This window comes from Gymnodraco acuticeps, unplaced genomic scaffold (assembly GCF_902827175.1).
Source record: "Gymnodraco acuticeps unplaced genomic scaffold, fGymAcu1.1, whole genome shotgun sequence".
Classification (NCBI taxonomy): Eukaryota; Metazoa; Chordata; class Actinopteri; order Perciformes; family Bathydraconidae; genus Gymnodraco; species Gymnodraco acuticeps.
In genome coordinates, this window is record NW_022990558.1 from 299104 (window position 1) to 322131 (window position 23028).

At 40.9% G+C, this 23028-nt stretch overlaps 1 pseudogene; it reads left to right on the top strand.

The window, feature by feature from the left end:
* Window positions 1-23028, top strand: part of LOC117553508 — a 159070-nt pseudogene that overhangs the window by 30715 nt on the left and 105327 nt on the right.

A 23028-nucleotide genomic window follows, 5' to 3' on the forward strand; every position in this document is an offset into this window, starting at 1 on the left:
GCAAATGGCACTCTGGGTAGCCCTACTGTTTACCAAGTGTGCCTTTATCCTGTATTTATATACAAAATGTAATGAATACAGTAACTTCTCCCTTCAGTTGCTGTAGTCTTCTGTAAAGTTTCTTTAAATGCAAGCTAAGGAAGTTCAAGTTCTTGCTTCAGTGCAGCTTTTGTAGCGCAGCAGTGAAATAAAAAGGACCTTATAGCACAGATCAATAATGTGTGGCGAATGTACCGTTTGCATAAAAATAACGTACTGTACACAAACGAGAACATGTTAGGAGCTTGTAGTATATAGCCTCTGAGTGTTCACTATTAAGTGTGTGTATCGAGACATCTTTTTACTTTAGTTACAGTATATATATCTGTGTGGAAGTTCCTAGAAATTCTCTCTGGTGTGACTGGAAATTCAAAAGGAAAGATATCACATCTACAGCATTTCAACAGATCAAATCTTCAAAACAACTTAAATTCATTACTTAGAAACACTTTGACAATACGATATAACTAACAGACTGGACATAATCTACAGTAGTATTGGAAAGGGCTTTTTTCCCAACCCCTTATTACTTTTTTATTTCACCTTATCATCATATTTTATTTCTGATTTGAGCAATATACCTTACGCAAAAGAAAGCCAGCGCTGAATAAGCTTTATTATGATTTGATAAGTAAATGTCGTTATTGTCACACTTAATAAACACTATTGCATATTTTCCCACAATCTAATCACCTTCTTCCAAAATGTCTCAATATGTGAGGTAAACTTCTAAAACATAGAAAGTCGTTTTATTGAATATCCTCTGTATCTGTCTGACATATATAATGTACTATTATACAATATTTATAGTAGGTAGAAGGATGGAATATTGACTCCTGCACATTGCTTTCCATCTCTATTTCCATGCCTTTTATTTTCCTTGTTTGAAACGAACATAAATTGGTGTATTATGTAAATTCTACGCTTCAGGTGTAACTGATCACCTTCAGACTAAGCAGTGCTTTGTGTACCTCTGGTCACAAGAGGGCACTACAACCTGTCCTCACAAAGAGGACATCATCTCCACTTCTGTCACTTTCCCTTCACTGCGCTTGACCGCTGTGAGACATTCCTGCTGTCACACAACAGAGAGGACGCTGCTGCAGAGCAACACGTTTTTCTTCCTGCTTCTGGGCTCCGAGGACAGTTGTTGGAACAGACAGATGTTGCAGCTGTTTTCACAAGGGCTATACTGCTAGAGGTGTGTTTGTGTTTTGTTCTAGTGTGTGTGTGTGTGTGTGTGTGTGTGTGTGTGTGTGTGTGTGTGTGTGTGTGTGTGTGTGTGTGTGTGTGTGTGTGTAGGACAACAAGACTGTTTTCTGTCCCCCCCCTAAACAAATGCACAGTGTTTCTTCTCCACATGAATGTGCGGTGCAGGTTGCTCGGGGACAGACGGAGTGCATGGATGCATTGTGGTTTGTCACATTAACACTCGCTCTCTTCACGTGCCTTAAGGTCTAACTTTCTAACTGCTGTGTGTTTACCCTGTACACTGTTTGCTGTTTGTTACCATTAACCAGATCATTTTCTTGCAGTGTAATGACCCACACTGATGACAGTAGACATATTTTACTGTTGACGGTTTTATTTTGGATCTCCACTTTTCAGGCAGCCATTGCTTTTTTCATGTTGTCCTATCTCTGAAAATGAATTTTCATCATAATAAACAATTGGTAGAATTTGTTTTGCTTTTATGCAGCTACTTTCATTTCCAAATATGTTTCTACAACTGTCTATTAACTCTCCTGAGAGAAATATTTATTTATATTTTGTATGTATATTTTCTTTATAACAGTAATCTGATTATGTCCAACCTGAGTTTAGAAAACCAAGTCTTTGCAAACAGCATTTTATAAAACATCTTCCTAAAGGTCGAGTAGCTGCCTATATTCATGTCACATGATCTCAGTCCACTGATAGAGTTGTCCTCACACACACCCATCTCACCACGATGCCTCTATAGTTATTGCCTTGCTTGAATTGTTTGAATTATGATTTCATTTTCGCCTTTATTGACGTGTCACCTGTCTGAGGAAGACAGGCTTCCTGATCAGTATTTTGATAACAACAAAGAGGCTACCTGGAAAGTAAGAAGGTCTACACACTTGGACAAATGCTGCATTTTATCATATGATATAATGGCGTCTCGTAATCATGAGTAGCTGTTGCACTGCTTACTCCTTCACTTTCTACCCCCCACTCTCTAACCCTCCCACCCTGACAATCTGCTGCAGGTCGCGACAAGAGAAAGGGTCCCATGATCTCTGCCGGTGATGCTGAGTTCCCGCGGGATTACCACACCCTGGCTGCCGGCGGGGGTCGCGGGGTCCGGCGGTTCCCCGACAACACCAACAACACCAACGGGGGGTTCACGTCATCCTCGTTGGACCGCCGGCACAACTCCATAGCCGCCAAGAGCCTGGAGGCCCTGAACAGCATCCACAAGGCAGATATCGAGCGCCAGCGGGACGCCCTCATGGATCTGCAGAAGAACAAGTTCTCCAACAGCCCGGGCAGCCTGTCGCAGGGCTCCGCCCCCGCAGGACGACAGGTATTTCACAACAAACACACCTTATTAGCTCCCAGTAAGAAGCAGAAAAACAAAGAATGCTTTCATCCTGCTAACAGGGTTATCATTTTAATTGCACCAATGGTCGTCAACTCAGTTAAAAAGATCCTTCGAAAGGTCACCTATCATGCAAAATGCACTTTTTGATGTCTTTTATATATAAATGTGTCCCCGGTGTGTAAGGAGACTCACAAAGTGTCAGAAAACAAAACCCTCTCTCTTTTCCTCCTTACCCACATCTCTAAAAACGGGGGTACAACGGAGCTGATCCAGATTTGCTGCGGTCATGACATAAGATCAGAAATGCATGACGTGTTTTGGACGTAAAATGGTATGAGGCATGCTACAATGTGTGATCTGTTTGGTATTTTGAGAAAAACACAGAGAGATGTTTTGTATAGATATGGCCCTATAATATATTGTTCAAATATAGTATAATATGGGACCTTTAAAAGTTACATTGCCAACTGGTCAAATATAGTAATGTAGCAGGCAATTTGGCTTTGAGATTAGATGTGGCATGCCATAAACAAGCCAATTATAATGTTGTAGTGTGGAAGTGGAAACAAGTGGAAACTCTGCTCTTGGCATTTGCTCCATGAGTCCTTCACCACTATTATAGAAGAACAAAGTAACAGGATTATCAGGAAAACAAGATTAAGTGCTATGGTGGAGATCATATTTGTGAAGGTTTTAGAATTATATAATGAATAAATACTCTATGATAAATACCAAGATATAGTTTGATTTTGACAAACCTGAACAACATTTGAAAGCTACCTAATGTTATATTACTATTACAACATATTGTATCAACACCAGGGTAGGATTTTCACCGGCCATGCCGTCATGGCCCTCGGTCTGGCCGTGAAGCCCAGAAAATAATTGTACATCCTACGGCCACCATGGCCTGTGTGCCCCTGAGACTGTTAACATCTCGAAGTTGCGTCAGAACCGTAGTTTCTGAACTGCATTATGCTGCGTTCACAACGGACGCGATGCGAATATTCTCATCGCTCTAACCGCTGGAGTTTCACCGCGGCTGTCAGCTGTGTTTACTCCTGTCATTCAAACAGGACGCGCTGGAGAGGGGGCGGGGCTTATATCCATCTAAATACTATGGTGGAAACCAACTACGACAAAATTAACCTATTTTACCGTGATTTAATTGTAATAGACATTTCAAAATGATGCCGAAGTAACTAAATACTGATAACGGTTAGTAAAAAACATGCTTTGACAAGTGTGCAGACAAGACGGCAGGCGAAAAACTTTTAAAATGCGTGTTCTCTGAATGGAGCGATCTCCATTCGATCCGATCAGGCTAAACTAACCTGTATCTGCTTCGTCCAAACTCACAACATCGTGCTAAAGACAGAATTAAAGCAGCGACTGTATTCGCCATGACACAGACAGTCTGTGGTTTGTTCATGTTTAATTTTTGTCTAGTTTCTGAACAGATATGAGGAGCTGTGAGGAGTTGATTAAAGAGAGACACACACACACACACACACACACACACACACACACACACACACACACACACACACACACACACACACACACACACACACACACACACACTTTTGCATTCCAAAGTATTGCTTGTTCATACAGTTGAATGTTGGAGCTTCACTGTGCACTGCTGAATGATGTATGTGCAGAGTTGGACCCTTCAAGGCTGTTTCTTCTGCTCTGAAATGGAATATATTTGTTACATATTAATAGAATTTTAGATTTTTTGATTTGATTTTGGATTTGGGAGAAGTAGTAGATGGAAAAAATACCAAACACTAATTATTCAAAGTAGAGTATTTCATTTTATATACGGTAATACTAAGGAGGCATAGGCCTACAGTATATGATGATATAATGTTTGACATGGTTGATATTAAAAAAGCGATTTGTTTTCCATGTCATTCGTGTGTTTTTCTTATCAGAAAGTGAAGTTATTTATTTGTAAGCTCCAAATCCAAATGTTTCCCTCAATGGCCTTTGTGCCCTGAAAAAATGTGTGACACCAAAGGCCAAATGGCCTTGCCCCTAAAATGACGAAAATCCAAGCCTGATCAACACCAACAACAATTATTGTCTCCTAAACTACTACACCTTTTTAAAAGAAGACATTTTGTAAATTGCTGCCTGTAATTTACTGCAGATCCACATTTCTATATAATAACACATGTATAATAATAACAACAACGTAGCCTTCAGGGAGAGGGGCATCAAATCTCTGAGTGCTTCCTTTTTCCCATATGTGAACATTTTCTTCCTTGGAGATAATAACAGCTCATCGGTGGGCATTTTGTGGCGAGAATCCTCTGGGGCTTAAGATGTTCGCAGTGGAGGCTTTTTTATGATCACCGGGCCATTTTTTAGTGGTTAATATCGGAAAAAGTAAACGATAGAATATTGAGACAAGGATTTAAGTGAGAGAACATTAAATATTGAACTCAACGCTCCATCAAATCCTGCTCCTGTCTCTCTCCTCTTCATAGTCTCTGTTTCATTCCTCCATCAATCACCACATGCTCTGACGTGATACCTGACACAGATGGGCTGAACACAAGCTGCAGCTTCTCTCCCTGCACAGCTTCAAGGAGCAGCTCAGCATTCTGTGTGCTCTCTGTCTGAGACTCTGTTAGGAAGATTGATGTCAATATAATATCTTCTCTGTGTAAAGTACAGAGCTAGAGGCTAGACAAAGCAGCCATGAACAATATTGTTTTTGTTGTTTCTTTCTAAAGAGCCCATTGAGTGAAAAGAATCATGTCTAAAGTTGGGTATTTACTTTATCTCTGTACTACCATTATATAATACTGTCACTTCAAGGTTAACTTTAAGTATATATAGTAAATGCTGATGGAACATTCTTTAAATAAACCTTGGCATTCTGGTTCTAGTTTTAAAAAATATTTAAATGTTTAAGCAGAGACAAACGACCCAACTCTCTCTTTTCAGTTTAAACGCCTCCATTGGACTCCTTTGTTTACATCCGCAACTTGTGCTTTTATTGGCAACACAATTTACGTGATAGTCTAGAGCAGTGGTTCTCAATCTTTTTTCAATAATGTACCCCCTTTGAAAAAGCAAAGTACCCCCTGATCAACGCAAAAACAATTTGTTAGGGACAAAATGCCTATATAAAGAGGTACAGTACAGCGCTGCACCATCAGTCTGATTTATTAAAACAACAACATTGTAACTGAGAAAAACTTAAATGTTACATTTCAAATGTTTACAATCCATCAATAAATTCATGGCAAACCAATTTTAACATCATACAATAACACTAAGACGACATTAGTTGCATTGAACTGATCTTTTTAATAAGTTATACTTACAATTTAGTGAGAATCATGGGTATTTATTTATTGGTATTTATTTAGGGGCGTGGGAAATGAAGAGAAAAAAAGATATGAGCATTTTATGAGCATGGGATTTTGACCCCTCATATAAACATATGCATAATGCTGCGCTATACTTTGCGGTCACACGCCATTGCCAAGCAACGCTTATTGTTTAGGTCCTTTGATAAGCAGGCAGTCATATCATTAGCTAGAACGAGCTAGATCTGATAGATTTGGACATAAACGCGAGTGAAGTCTAACCGGACGCGAGCGAGAGATCAGAGATCAGATCAGCTGCTGCTGACGGAGAACACGCAGCTCTGCATGATCACAGCTCCGCCGCTGTGACAGACCGGTGAGCGGAGCGAAACACACTAAGAGTTAGACCTAACACACTTAGCTAGTAAATCTACTCTGGAACTAGCTAAACTAGTTATACATATATTTATTCTTTACTGTCGGGTCACTTATTACAGGTTCAGCGAGCTTTACAAGACGGGCTGTCAGGAGAGGGAGAGGAAAATAGAGCACCCCGTTTATTTTTCCCATTTTATTATCCAGAATTACTGTAAACCTTTGAATAAAGTAGTTCATCTACTATTACTAGTTTGTTTAAAGGCATTAATTATGTTTTTTTTCATTAACATAAAATAAATCTCACGTACCCCCCAGAGTTCCCGTTAGAATATTTTTCCGCCGGTCAACATGTCCGTTAAAGTTTAAATCTTCCGGACAAAATGAGAAAAGTGCTGGTCAAAGGTCTTCTTTGTTATTTATTGTGCTTTAAAACAAATTGATATGATTCGATATTAAACAAACTAATCATAGTAGATTAACTACACTATTCAAAAGTGAACAGTAACTTATAATAACACGGGAATAATAAACGGAGCGCTCTCTCCCTCTCCTGACAGCCCTTCAGTATCATGCAACTCGCGGATCAGTAATGAGTGACCCGACAGTAAAACTAAACATATCTATAACTAGTTTAGGTAGATTGAGAGGTAATTAAAATAGCTACGTGTGATATTCTAACCTGAAGAGTGTGTTTTGTTCCGCTCACCGCTGCATGTCGACTCGTCAGCAGCAGCTGATCTCTCTCTCCCGTCAGATTAGACTCGCGTTTATGTCCATATCGATCAGATCCAGCTAGTTCTAGCTAATGATATGACTACCTGCTTATTAAAAGACACCTAAACAATAAGTGTGTCGCTATGCAACTGGGTGAGGCCACAAAGTATAGCGCAGCATTATGCATTTGTTTACATGCCCACCGGAACCCCGAGGCATTACCAACAGATCAACGCACAATCAACCCATCCAGGACATCTCTTTCTCCACATTAAGTGTTAGACATTAGAATTGACTATTCTTGTCTGTCACATAAGTGGCGCAAATTGCGCAACTGATGCGTTATTGTGCTAAACGGAAATAATTTTGAACAGACACTTTGACCGGAGAGATTTAGATTTGCCGGTCTTCAGCATATTTTACCGGTCGTAGTCCGGTAATTACCGGCTAACGGGAACTCTGGTACCCCCTGCAGTACTCCAACGTACCCCTAGGGGTCCGCGTACCCCCATTTGAGAACCACTGGTCTAGAGCAGTGGTTCCCAAACTTTTTGTGCCCAAGGCACACCAAAGGACAAGTAAAAATCTCAAGGCACACCTATTGTGCAAAATAGCCCTTATAACACGTGTTATCACTCATATCATGTAAAATATCTGTAAATGTGCATAATTATTTACTAATGCCAAATAAAATGTGACAAAGACAACTATATTACTCGTGAAATATTTATTAACGAAATATTTCAGAAATTAATTTGAAACTTTATCAAATTAGGCTTCATCAAAGCAGCAACACAGTCATTTAAACCAGACAGGTCACAACATTAAAAATGAGGCAAAGGAAACTCAGCAGAAATTCAGCACAGAGAACTGTCAATGCAAGGAAGCTGCATTGTCCATGGTCCTGAACTACAAATTATAAATGTAACATTTCAGCAATCAGCATTGAAACATGTGCTATTGTAAATATTTTGCTGACTTACAAATTAGTGAGATACATGTGAACTACGAACTGCGCATGCGTGAGTGGCAATAACTTTCCTTACCAGCAGGCGGCGGTAGTGTGTATTTGTTATTCAAAACAGGCAACAACCGGAAGACAGAGAAGAAGAACAGACTACGTGATATAAACAAACAACAAATAGCTGTGCGTTAGCTTCACCTTAGCATGTGTTCTTTGCAGGTGTTTGTTGAGGTTTGACGTGGTGTTTACAGCAGTGGATAACAGCTTCTGGCCTGGACACAGTTTGCACCTCACCGTCACATTCCTGTCTATTCTTCGGACGAACTCAAAATAATGGGCATACCTCCACCCCTCGAAAGTTATCGCTGACTCAGCCATGTTTATGCAGCACTGCACGTGGAGATGTGGACGCGCAAGTCGCGCAGATTACGTACATGTAAACCTACAAAGTACTGATATAGTAAATAAAAAAATAATTATTTTTGTGTAGTTGTATATTGCAATAATAACAATGTATGGTTGTCACAAAATCCCACGGCACACCCGGACTTGCCTCACGGCACACCAGTGTGCCGCGGCACACCGTTTGGGAACCACTGGTCTAGAGGATGGGACATCTTTTAGTGGTTGACAAATCACAACGGAGCTGCCCAGCTACTGGGCTCTTGTTTCAGACAGAGGGGGAAATATGTATAAGAACAATAAAGCACTTTTTCAACATTTAAACATGTCACAGTAGAGACACAAAATACTAATATGAACCTGAACATTCATACTCAGGGTGATAAGGTCATACAATATTACTAAATATATTCTAGGCTTAATTTGAAAACATCAAATGAGATTCAAACGTATTAAGAGCATTAGAGTTGGTTAGTTTTATTTTCTTCTCACTTATGACAGAGCCAGGCTAGCTGTTTCCCTAGCCCCCAGCTTTTATGCTGAACTAAGCTAATCCTGCTCTGTATTTACCACACAATCTGAGATCAATATTCTTATCTAACTCTCCTGGAGGAAGCAAATCAATTCCCAAAAACGTTGAGCTACTCCTTTAAGTGTGCTCTCATTCTCCAAGCCTCCGTCAGCTTCTGTCCATCACGTCTCCGTCTACTCGCATCATCTCACATCTCCTCCTTCCTCTCCACCCACTCTTTGCTCTTTCATGTGCTGTGCCCAAAGCCCCACCATCTATCTCCTGAGGAAAAAGGTGGTCTGACAGGGGGAGAGAGAGATAGAGAAACAGGTGGAGTCTGCTGTCGTCATGGCAACCCACCGGTTTCCCATATAAGGAAACTGAGTGATATCATATGGCTGGCAATGCCTAGGCTCTGGAAGGAGGCACAGGCTCTACTGAGTGAGAGGTGACAGCAGCAGGGGAGAGACAGAGTGGAGGAAAAGAGGGAGGCTGTTCTATCGCTTGAGTCAGGGGCGAGAGAGGGTGACGGCTAGAGAGATAGAGAGGTGGGGAGAAAGAGGGGAAGGCACAGGAAGAGGAGGAGCAGGAAGAGATGCTAACTGCCTCTGAGGCGATACTACGGGTACCAGCGAGGGGGGACTCCGGCAGATCCTCAGGGCGCGGGAAAGACACAGCCGCAGTGAGAAGAAAAAAAAACAAAAAAGATGGAGCGAGGGGAGGAGGAAAAGAGAGGCGTGTGGAGCGGGAGGATGCGCCAGGCGGACGACATGCTCATTAAGTAGCCACGGTAACTCAATCTAACCCCGTCTTTGCATGCTCAACTGAGACGTTTCAGTGGCGCTGCCATGGCTGTGTGACGCTTGTACTGCTGCATAAATGATGATGGAGTGTGAAAAGTACAGGAGTGTGTGTGTGTGTGTGTCTTCTTAATGTGTGTAGTGGCTTGTGTTAACTTATCCTCTGCTTCTTTTCTATATGATGTGAGTGCATGACAAAATGTGTGTGTGTGTGTGTGTTTGTGTGTGTGTGTTCCCATAGCTGGCAGGTGATGACCAGGTGTGTCTGTGCTGCTGCAGTGACGTATATGCATGTATGTGAAGGCTATGTGCATAATCACAAAATAATGTGTGTTGCACATGTGTGTGTGAGTGCACATGTGTTGGTGTGTGTGTTTGGGGCTTGAGAAGGAAATAAAAGAGGGTGGGTACAAAGATGGCTACTTGGCATGCAGGTCAGGCATGCATGTGTCTCTGCTCATCTCTGTCTCTCTGCTTCCTCGCGCCCCATCGTCTCTCTGAGCGCCGGCCGTCACTAAGCATATGTGCGCTTTGGGATTTCAGCTCAAGTGATTGAGAAATATAGCAGGCAGTAATCACTGAGTCACTGTGCATAGGGGGCCTGTTTGCGTTAGATGAGACAGGGTTTATATTCCCAAAAGTGTCCGCTTGTTGGTGCATTAAATTATTTGTGGAGTGACTCGGCGGTAGATTTGGCCATTTCCAATTTAAGGTGAATGGACCAGTAGAAATAGTGATTAGTTCCTGTGAATGGCAAGATGTATATTAGGGGTTATAACCCAACGGGTGCTCGGCCATCAGCTGTTTGTTTCGGTCACAATGATTCTGTGAGGAGGCTGATGATACCAATGTACATTTGTCATTATGAAGCCAATGATACCAATGCACATTTGTCATTATGAAGCCACCACATGGAGGTTCTTCAAAGTTTAAAACATCAGCTGGAGGTTACAGGGGTTGTTAGCACTATGTCATTAGAAATTATCCTTGACAGCAATATTATTCTTTTATATAAGTGATATTACATTAATGCATAATGTGAAGTTTGGAAGTGATTTATTGATTGCAGATTTATTATTAGAGCTTTCTGTAAGCAGTTGCTTAAACGCCAACTACTATCTAGTCCAGTCTAGTCAACTACTTAATTGTATTATTTTTTTAATTCTAATAACATATTTTAATGAACAAGTCCCAAATCGCAATGTGTATACATAGCTCTAGCTGCCAAGTAAATATGTGGGTAGTCTTGTTCTGTATATAATAAATATTTGCAAAAAATCAACAAACACATTTACAATTGCATTGATTGCACGGACAGGGGTGTCCCCATTAGACTGACCCCTTCAGAGAATACCAGTAATAAAAGCATAATGAAGTCGACTAATGGCGCTGGATTCCAACAAATGCTACAGATATATTAATGGGATTAATAGATGAAAGAACTAATTAATAATCTTTATTTGTTTAAAATGCAAACACACACCTGACACGAAGGACTCAAAAAGATTCTTCCTTGATTTCAAAAATACCTTTTATTATCCAAAAAGGGTTTCTAGGATCTACTAGGACTACTAAATAGTTCACTAGGTTCGACTAGCTCAAAGTGTGCATGAGAGAGTACAGACATGGACTTGGTAGACAAGACGAACTGACAAAAGACAACAGAAGAACAGGGCTACATATACACAACAGTTAATGAGGCACAGGTGCAAACAATCCAGAACAGGAGATCACAATCAAGCTGGCAAGTGACACACAACGACAGGAAGTGATGACACCTGAAACGAGAGGACAGAGTCAACATTAACATAAACTGCAAGGCCACCAGAATAAACACAAAACAATAAGCTCACAGACTCTAACGTTGAAACCTTACAACACTAAAACAGGCCATGTAGTTAAGGTCAGGTCTATTGATTTCCATTCAAGAGTAGCCCATTTAACTGGTTTCACAGAGAGTAATCAACATATTTTGATAAAATAGCTTAGACAGTTGGGCACACTGAGTCACTTGCGTCCGTCACTTATGGCCTCGAAGATTTCATACCTTGGAGTCCACAAACAACAAAGAAGGAAGTGTCCCAGTGCCCCCACAACAACAGACCATCTGTGACCTAGTGTTGCCCGGTCACAGAATGGGAACAATAACATTATTGGCTGAAACAGCCTGTGTCCTTAAAGGAGGTAAACAGACGTCAGGGTTGGTCCTGTACGTCATATCTAGGAGTCTAGGACAATTATTTCCCTAACAGTCTTCTCTTTTTATCATTTATGATAACCTAAAACATTAGTCTAATAATAATTTGGTCAATACTTAACTCAATAGGCATCTCTAGATTTGAGTGTGGTCTCACCTTAAATTAATTACATCACAAAGTAGAATAAGACTGAAACATTCAATCACAATGATTGATAAAGCCAATCATAATAGGAAAAATCATCTCTCATCAGTGTTTGATCATCTTTCGTCAAAAGCACAATAATGAACACACATAAAACACAGATGCATAAATAACTAAATATTTGTTTTAAACTAATATCTTTTATCATTTACCATTAGTTAATTTCACTCATCAAACTATAAAATCAAAACCAGCTTGCCGCTTTAAAGATTTACTTCAAGGCAATCACTAGTCAAAAGCATTTTAAAACTCAGGATCGTAAGAGATCCAGCTAAAAATGTACAGTTAGGGTATAAAATTCACACTGGTGATTTGATCAATCTGTAATCTGCAAAAGTGCAGTGTCCTCAATTTTAGGATTACTTTTACGTTTACTTAAATACGCTTTAGTCAAGAGTAAGGCACTTAGTGAAATCAATACATTCATTTTAGTCAAGTACATTGTTCAAAATCTGAAAAGGAAAAGTTAGGCAAATATTCAAAGACTTTTGTAAAAACCTGGAAAGGAAGGATTAAACATTCTTAAAACTTGAATTATTACATTTGTGAATGCTACCACTGATCTGTACCAAATTAAGTATATCAATTATTCCTATTAGCCATACTTACCTGAGCATCTACTTATGGTACTTGGAAAGGATTCTTCTGTGTTTATCTAATGTTGAATATAGAATATCAATTTCTTTAAATTATACTTCTCTAATTTGAGGATCAAATATGCTACATAATTGTTATATGAAATATTATAAATATTTGTTTTGGGCCAAAACTGAAATGAATCCAGTACTTGAAACATCATTGTAGGTCTTTCTGTGCATGGATAATACATTAAAGAGTAGTGTTGTTAAGCCTGATTGCTGGACGATTAAGGATATTAACATTATCTGTGGTAATAGTAGAAATATCTTATTATTCAATACTTTATAATCTGAAAATATTAATTAATTAATTTTGTTTAGTGCGAAAGTGTAATCTGATCCGGCAAAAATATATGAATCACCACTATTCAACACATGTCTGGTCATTGGAAATATAAAGACAGTCATTAATTGTACATCTGTAAACATCCAAGATATAAAATCAATTCAAAGTTCATCTTCGTACGAGAGCTGGAAGAACGTGTCCTTCAGTCTTTCTGACTCGTTCTCCTCCTCTCTTTATGACAAAGAGTGTCTGGTGTGTGTAAAGGCATCCTGATACTGTAGATTAGCACTGAAGTGCTGATTGGCTCAAAACTCTTCTTCATCAGAGCGCCATATTTCAACCCCCCAATTGCTCTGCTTTTGTGTGGCTCGTTCAGTGAGCACTGTATGATCCCCCCCCCAGTGAAACGGAGGCTCATCTGCCTGCATTCCTTCTGCTATCTGCTTGAGAGCAGTGCCACTGCGTATTCCAAGTGGCGCATCCAGGTGTCCCCCCGTGATGGGAGAGGTTAGGAAGACATCTGCTCCTCCAAGAAACAAGGAACCTTGTATGAAGCCTCTGAAGCCCTCGCTCGTCCCGCAGGGTTGTCTGCCTGAGCCCATCAAGCAGAAAGGTGAAGAAGCATCCCATCTCCTCAGATAGTTGAAGATTAGAATCCTCTCATCTCGAACGACCTCGTGCCTCCTTGCCCGTGGATGGGGGTGCCCTCTGCAGCCGGAGAGTGTGACCCTCTCTCTCTGACCCTTGGCTTTCAGAGCTGTCCTAGTTATTGGGTTAACACTTGATAGGGATGTTTTCCTGAGTGCAGACAACTCATAGTAATGGATTAGCACATTATCATTTAAATACAAAAATAGGATAGGCCCCTCAGAATTATTTGGGAGCCTTCCTGACACATGCACATGCATACATGTAAGGTTTGTGTTAGTCATTTAACATGCAAGAATCATATACTCATCAGTCCAAAGCAGAGACATTTTATTTTAAGTTAAAGGTGAGCTAGTCCCTGTGGATATCACCCCTTCTCAATGATTCTAAATGTTATATTAATTCACCGTTTGATAAAATATTAGTTTATCAGAATTTTTTTTTTTCCTCTTCCATAAAACAGGTTTGAGAAATAAATGTTCCAATATAAAATCAATTACACAATATAATTGACTCTTCCCTCCCTTTTCTTACATATGTCTCATATGAAATAATAACTTAGGAGTCTATTTAAGCATGGTGTAGTTTATAAGCTATTACTCGAGAAGACTCAGTATCACCTGTGCGCAGCTTACAAAAAAACAATTGTGAGAAACATATTATGCAGGAAATGTATACCTTTGTTGAAAAACAAAGCATATCTGATTTGGGAGGAAAAGCTTCATCCCCCTTAACATCTGAGTCACTACTGAAGGCATAGCATGAATGGAATTGGGTGTCTGAGGGTGTCACTACTGAGAAACATCAAACAAATTCAAAACCTTACATTTGGAAACAGGTTTGCATTCCTCCACTTAAAGTGACGTTATCATTGGAAACAATAAAAGCTAATTGTTTTGATGTAGAATCTATCAATTGAATCGTTAGAGCAGAACAGAATGGTCGTATTGTAGCCTGAGTACCGTGCAGCCTCTAGTTTTTACCAGGTGGAAACATTGTCCATATAATGTGAATACATGTAGAACTAAGAGGCCCCTGACATTAGGCCTATTTTAAAAATAGTAGGGGCTTTTAACAGCTTGCCAACCTACAGGCATCCTCTGCATAGCAGTATGAATAGCTTTAAAAAACAAACAACCCACTCTGTGGTAACGAGAGTCATATTTCTGAACCAAATGCCCTAAGTCAGTGACCACCAACTGGCGGCCCGTGGGCCACATCCGGCCCGCCAGACATTCTCATCCGGCCCGCACGACGGGGGTGACTGCGGCGTGGTTACTGCGTTCGCAGCACCGGAGTCCAACAGAGAGGCAGCAGCTGCGGGACAGTAGACTGCGTACTGCGAAACCTGCCCTGCCTTGAAGAAGAAGTGATCCTTCGTTGTGAAGAGTCTGGTTTGTGCGCTCCGCACCACAGCAGTAGCTCTGCTGCGACAGAGTCGAACAGAGAGGCAGGAGCTGCGGGACAGTAGCCTAGAAGCAGGGTTGGGTTGTAACGGAATACATGTAACGGCGTTACGTAATCAGAATACAAAAATCAAGTAGGCTAACTGTATTCAGCTGGCGTTACATTTGAAAAACGAGTAATCTGATTACTGATATACTTATTGGAATTATTGGTGGAAAAATGTCCTCGCAAAATGTAATATTCATTACCGGCAGAGCTGTGTGCACACTGCACGGCGCTGCAGCATGTCTGTGAGCGAGAGAGAGAAGCAGCGCGTCTATGAGGCCCCGCCCCCGCACGCAGATGAGAGAGAGATCTCTTTTAAAATATATTGAAAGTTAGAAACGGAGATGGTTAGATAAAATGTGCAAGATAACGTTTATGTAGAATTTCTTTATTGTCGAAATGATGACATTTAATAACAGGATGAAATCAAAGTGAATGGCCTGCTGCTGCTGAATGCATGGGGCAAGTGACTGGAAAAAGTTTTAAAAATGATAACATCGTTTCAGATAATAAATAATAATGATAATTCATTCTATTTAGGGGCGCCTTTCAAAGCACCCAAGGACACCTTACAATTCATAACATATTCTAAGGAAAGGTTTTAAGACAGTACAAAGAATGCAGTCCGGGTGATGTTTTTTATGTGTGGTGCAGAGGAGAGGGAGCTGTCCAGAATGACACCAAGATGTTGTGTTTGAGTTCTTGATAAGCCATTAAAACAGTAAAATACGTGTCTCCTGTTCACCAAAACATCTGTTATGGAAAAAGAAAGTATTCCAAAAGTATTCTAAAAGTAATCTGAATACGTTAAAGTAGACCCGATTCCAACGTTTAAGACACGTAACTGTAACTGTATTCTGATTACTTTCAGAGCCATGTATTCAGTATTTAGTAACTGATTACAGAACACTCAATACCCCCCCCCCCCCCCCCCGGTCTACAACTTCAAAATTCTGGACTATATAAAAATCGCTGGCCCGCGATAGTGTCTATTGGATACATTTTGGCCCTTGGACAAATGTAGTTGGTGATCCCTGCCCTAAGTGAAGCCGTTAGTCTCATCTGACTGACCCAAGGGTTGGTGCTGGTGTGACAGGGAGGCTTCCAGGTGTTCAAAGCAGATGTCAAGCTTTCAGTTCATGGCTTGGTGGGGGGGAGCAGACCCACGTGAGACAGTATCAACGGCTGTAATGTTCAGTTTGAGGAGCGTCATTCTCTCTGGGAGCAGGAAATGGTGTACATTCTCGGACCAGACCATTAATGTCATTTCATGTAGAGCAGCCATAGCATCTCTGTGACTGCACTCAGCCGGACTGTAGCAGGATAGAACTGGGTGACTCTTAGTGAAGCCGTCCAAGGCCATAGACAAAATGGAACCACGTACCAACAAAAGGGACACAAGGTCATCAATGTCTCTCTTTACCATTGGCCTAATTGCACAACAAATGAGTGGGAAAAAAATGTGGAACACTAATCCATCATGTGAAATGTTGAGTTAATCTAAATAATTACTTATGGGTTGAAATCAAATTAACATTAGAACTAAAGTCAGTCAAAATTGGACTTGCACGGATCAGAATCTAAGCAATACACCATTTTCCCAGCTCTGTAATGAAAAGGATAACAAGATTAGGTACATTACAAGAGTGTTAAAACACCCAAACATGCACACGTATCTTATTCTAGTAGAGATTAGAGGACAAGGTCTAATGTTGTGAACAAAATTATCAAGTCAAAGTTATTTTATTTATTCTATGTTATGTACCACATTTAATTTAATAATTAATCTTGAATTACTAATAACTTTAAAGAAGGCAACAATTTACAATTTGGATAAGGTGAATACTTATCCAAAGTGTGTGTGTGTGGGTGTGTGTGTGTGTGTGTGTGTGTGCTTGTCTGCGACCTTTACTCTGTTGTTCATAAGCTCGGTTTTAGAAAACTTGTCAGTAGTTTAACAACTATTTTAATTTTAGTAATGTCTATGGAGACCAATTGGTTGATACGAGAAATAATTTGAAGCAGTTTAATAAAGAATGTTAAACTATTTTTAAAACTGTAATTGAACTTCAACTTATATTAATTACCTGATTCCAGTGGCCAGTTGGAATAGATAATCAACAAAGTTTCCATTTTGCAGCAACAGCGCAAAAGGTTTCAACAACAATTAGTATTATGTCTGAGTCTAGTTCTGTCTTATCTGCTTTGTTTCGGAATGTGTTCAATACATTACGTTTTTATTCATTATTACCATACAATACATAGATTTAAGAATAAATTAAACAAATAATACAACATTGACCTAAAAAAACAGATTTTGCAACCCTGATCTCCTCAGGCAGGTCTTTACGACCAGCAGTGATACCTCTGAGGGTCTAGGGGCGCAGGACGATGCATAGGGTTTATACAAGGTCACAAACATATCTTAACATACCAGCAATACCATTTAAGAATGGATTCTTAAAGCAATATAATCTTCTTTTCTTACACTCTTACAGCGCACACCCTGAACAGTGGGCTTCTTGTTTACATTTTCCTCTGCACACTCAGATGCAGGACATAAAAACACTCTTTTGCTATTTATTTTCATTTTGCAGCACATTTATACTACCAGAATTTTGCTTTACATCTTTATATTATTTATTTTTCTCAAGTCATTTACTTTTGGTGAGATAACTAAAGTTTAGTTCATTTTACCCTGGCTGTGGACTGATTCATTATTAGTTGTTACAAAACATACACAAGACGGCGGGACAAACCAATATAGACCCCCCATACAAACAATCAGACAAACAAAACATGAACTCGTAATAAACACCAGCATGACAGCAAAGCTTATCCAGCTCAATTTAGTCCGAATTAGGAGGTTTCAGAGGGGGTGGAGAATTGTAGATGGGGCTCCTTGACTCGCGCGTCCACCCTTGTATACAAGTCATAGATTGGTGCCTGAAAGCCGTCCAAGAGCGATAACTAGCTTATCCACTTGCGACATCACTACTCTTTTCTAGTGGCGCTGTGCCCCCCTGATCGGAGCCCACAGACTTTTCCCTCTTCCCTTTCTCTCCAAACGACAGCCCAGTTGACTGTAGTCCGACACGACCAGCCTATACACTTGCTATCGAGTTCATCACAACGATGAAACAGTTTGCTCTACACTTGCTTGCCACGACCCACCCGTGATCAATTAGCCTATAATTTTATGTATGCACCCCTGACCGCCACCTGCTCCTCAATGTGTAGGGAACTGTGGCGCATCGGGTGATGCACGCACCTCGCGCTGGCCCGTCTTACCATGAGAAAGCGGTCGCAAACAACGAGTGCTTTTTAGACCATCTCGTTTTTAATAGAGACGGCGGTGGTGTGAGTTCAAGCTATAGACAAAAGGCTGTGACTTTCTCCCTCTCAGCTGCACTTCTCCAGCCCCACAAACACGGGGAGGTTTTACACACACACACCCGCGGCTGCAGCTGGAGCCGTGTTTTTACTGAGAGGCGATAGCAGTAATATCTCCGGCTGCTTATTTTCAACTGCTGTGGTTGGCCGCTGAAACCCCCAGAATTCGGCGATTTGTCCAATACAAATCTTTACATTGCTTTCACACAGAAGCTCCACCTTACTGATGCCTTTCTTTAAGGTCTCTCTAAACATGAGCTGTGTATGCTTGTATGGCACTTCCGTCCCGAGCAGCACACACAGAGGAAATCAGCCAGGACTGAGTCCCCAGACACTGATCCCCTGGGTTTATTATCCCCAAATGTTCATTAACCAAAAACGAAACACAGCCGCTCAGTTTCACAGGTAATTTTTAGGATACCGTCAATCACAGATTCTGGGAAGGCAATGTCCAAATGTAGATTTGAAATCACACTTACCAGTTCTGAAGATTTGTTGGTATCCTGCCGACAACGCCAATTTGTAAGGGAAACTTCTGTGTAGCAATGTAGTGGGAGTCACCGACTCAGGAAGGAGACACGGTAGAGCAGGAGCTTTGATGTCAAACACTGATGATTTATTTGGAGTTTCGGCCGGAGGATTCACATCACAAGTCACAGCAGTCACGGTGAGACTGCACGGGTGGGTTGCCACGTCAATTCTGGAGAGCCTCTCTCTTGTTAGCCCATTTAACTGGTTTCACAGAGAGTAATCAACATATTTTGATAAGATAGCTTAGACAGTTGGGCACACTGAGTCACTTGCGTCCGTCACTTATGGCCTCGAAGATTTCATACCTTGGAGTCCACAAACAACAAAGAAGGAAGTGTCCCAGTGCCCCCACAACAACAGACCATCTGTGACCTAGTGTTGCCCGGTCATAGAATGGGAACAATAACATTATGGCTGAAGCAGCCTATCTCCTTAAAGGAGATAACAGACGTCAGGGTTGGTCATGTACGTCATATCTAGGAGTCTAGGACAATTATTTCCCTAACAGTTATACTCGCAAAGCCCTTGTTGGAGACCCTATAATTAAAATATTTGAGATTAGAGATTAGAACACGTTTTTTTTCTTCCACAAAGGACCAAAAACTGTTGTTCATCAGTTTGAAACGGATACCAAAAACAAAACAAATCAAAATGAGTCTCTGAGGTTTGAGTAAGCCAACTTCCCTTTGGTATAATGCTATGACGTCCTTGCCGAAAGGCTTTCTATAGTACTTACCAGAGTTTAGCTTCTAGAAAACAGGTCATGTGATCAGTTTAATTTCCACATTAATAACCCTCACTAGCAAGCTCCTTCAGATGTCCTGCATGCAAACATCGTAGGACAGAACCATAGACTGTATATATAAATGGACGTAGTGTCCGTGACGTCACCCATAGGATTCTGCAGAGTTGCCGAGAAGCCCTTCGTAGGCGGAGTCGGCCACTAACGGCTTGACAGCAACGTCATAGTCTAATCCCGCCTGCTCCAAATAAGGGCAAAGAGGCGGAGCCGAGGCGGGACCTGCTGCCTCCGAACTGGAAGTAAACAGAGCTAGCTCAGGCTAAGAAGCTAAGCTAACATGACATACATGCATTACAGAGTTACTGCTAATAGTGTAGTTCCCCTATATAAACGTTACATTCATAATCAAACGAGACAATCTGCAAGAGAATTAGCTATATTTTGTTATTCTTAATGCTTGTCATTCACACGTTGAGAAAAGACGGACTCCACCGCCCGGACCTAATGGAGCCGCAGTGGGCTAGCTCCGGGACGCCGGCTGGAGCTAGCCCCCTGCGGCTCTGTTAGCTCCGGCGGCCACCACTGGGATAATTGGGTCCCCTATTAACATTTGCTCCCGTTTAGCATTATGGGCGTCATAGCCATAGACTATAAAAGTCTTACCCAAGGCTGAATCATAAACTAAAATGTATATGTATGCATAAAGGGTTACGTCCTTAGCTGGCTAATAAGTAACAAGCTAAGCTACCAAGCACACAAAAACTTGCGAACGGGGTTAACATGTATAATATTATCATTTTAGACTTCTTGGAAGTTCTGTTAGTACATTCAAGCGCACAGCACAACATTTTAATTGTCTGGTATTTGTAACAATATTCCCGAAAAGGCACAATCACCACGAACACAGCTAAAGCTAAAGGGTCAAGTACAGTACTATGACTAACTAACGTTGTAGCCTCTATGGTTGTAGCCTAGCTGAGTGGACAAGTTGCTGTTAGCTGACATGCAAAAACTTTAAGACCTAATATAAATAAAAGGGTAGTGTTAGAAAACAATTCACTCACAGATTCATAATCATGAAGGTGGAATCTAACTATATCGATAATAATATTTATTGCATCCATGGGTAGAAACATGTTTTTTTCTGCTGTAAAGTTGGGCATTTTAACATGGGGGTCTATGGAAATTGCTCCTTTCTGCAGCCAGTCCCTAGTGGCCCATGTATGAACTGCAGTGTGTGGCACTTCCGTATTGGCGTCCCGGCTGTTCCCCAGAGTTTGCCGCTTGGACAGAACGTTTTCAATAAGAACTTGCCCTCTCAAATTCAAGTGAATATCTCTAAGCACATTACGTTTCCACTGGCTGACCATTACTGTTACTGGCTGTGTGGTAAAGACCTGTTTAAAGCAGATAATGGCACATTTGTTTTACTGGAGTTAAGCTCCAATGCACTTGCTGTAAAAAGACCGTATGCAATCACATCACCCCCAAACAAAAGACTAGCAAAGACCACGTCATCTGCAGATACATATAAACCATAGTTTATATAATTGATTTCATAATAGCATTTGTAAATAAGGTAGAATGAATCCAATAGATATAATGAGTGGAAGTTACACACAAAGCATTTTTTGCTGATGTAGTTCTATGAGGATCAACTGCACTATAAATATATATGAATAAATAGTATTTAAAGGACAAAGGAATACAATTGAACAGAGTGTATACACTACTTCCTGTAATTGTCTGGATGGCTTCAGATCAGGTAGGATTTGTGGTTTTGGTCAGCACGTTTGGATTGATGCCTACAAACCACACGGAGCTCTGAAATCTGGGTCACAGCAGCCCACAGGCCTGTTCTTTCTTTCACAAACACTCTTCTTATACCCTTCAACTCCATTTTCAACATGAGTGAGACGGATTTCAAAAGTTTGCAACTGAGATTTTTGGAGAGAAAATATTTGGGTTTCAGGCAGCTCCCTGAACAGCTGCTCAAACATGAATTAAGTTCTACCTACACCTTAGTTTAATTAATAAGGGAAACGTTTGCATCAAAAGCTCTCACAGCATATGTGGTGCAATTACGACTCGCAGAAAACTAAAATGAGATATTAATTGGAGGTTAAGTTAAGGCAAAGTGCAAATCAGTATTTGAATGAATGCAGTGACTACATTGTAAAGAGCAATCAGTTTTCAAACATAAGTACAAGCCAAAAAACAGCTCGCAAGTTCTGTTCACACCTGGAGAACAGTGAAAGCTCTGTAAAAAACATTGAGACAAAGAATAATATTCAGAGAAGCCAGCATTTTGGCGTGAAGCCAGATCCAAACATCCCATCCTCGCCCAGAAGCTCAGTGTGCCATCATGTGTGATTAATTGATGGGTTTTAAGATGACTGTTGCCTCTTCTCTGCAGGCAGAAGACTTGAATAAATACAGACTGTTATTGGTCGATACTGTGACAACCCTGTGGTTGTCCACCATGTGGTGTTGTGGTAACCTGGGTTTTCCTTGTAATCAGCAGTGATGAGACCCAGCTGTGGCACCTGGTTCCACTATTTAAGAGGGCTGCAGAACAGGCTCTCGCTCTCTCTCAGCTGCCCTGCTCGGTGCACCAGGACACCGCTCCTGTGTTTGTTTTATTGTTGGTTGTAACCATTGTGTTGGTAAATAAATACTTGTTTTGGGCAACTCCTGTGTGGAACTGTTGTCCTTATGTTGCAAGCAGAGCCAGCTTGTAACATATGGGGGCTCGTCTGATCCAAGAACCAGGTGATAGTTGTTTACTTGATTTGTTTGCCTTGATTGTGTAGACAGCTCCTGGTGTAGGGCATTAAGGAGTAGCTTTGGAATTACCTTTCCTAATAGGCATAAGCAACATCTGCTTTAGGGGAGCTTGTTGGTTTGTTATTTTTGTGCATAAACATGATTCGACATTTGTGTCATGGGTACACGGCTGTGGCTGTCTTGGTGAGTAACAGCTTCGCTGGGGCTTTACTGGGTCATTGGGTAAGTGTTTAAAACACCTGTCGTGGCATGCATGAAGACTAGGGTGAGACAAGATAGTTAGTATTGGGTAGGCAGTTAGCTAGGGGAGAGGTATTCCAGAGTTAAAAAAAAAATATATATATATACAGTGGGGCAAAAAAGTATTTAGTCAGCCACCAATTGTGCAAGTTCTCCCACTTAAAAAGATGAGAGAGGCCTGTAATTTTCATCCTAGGTACACT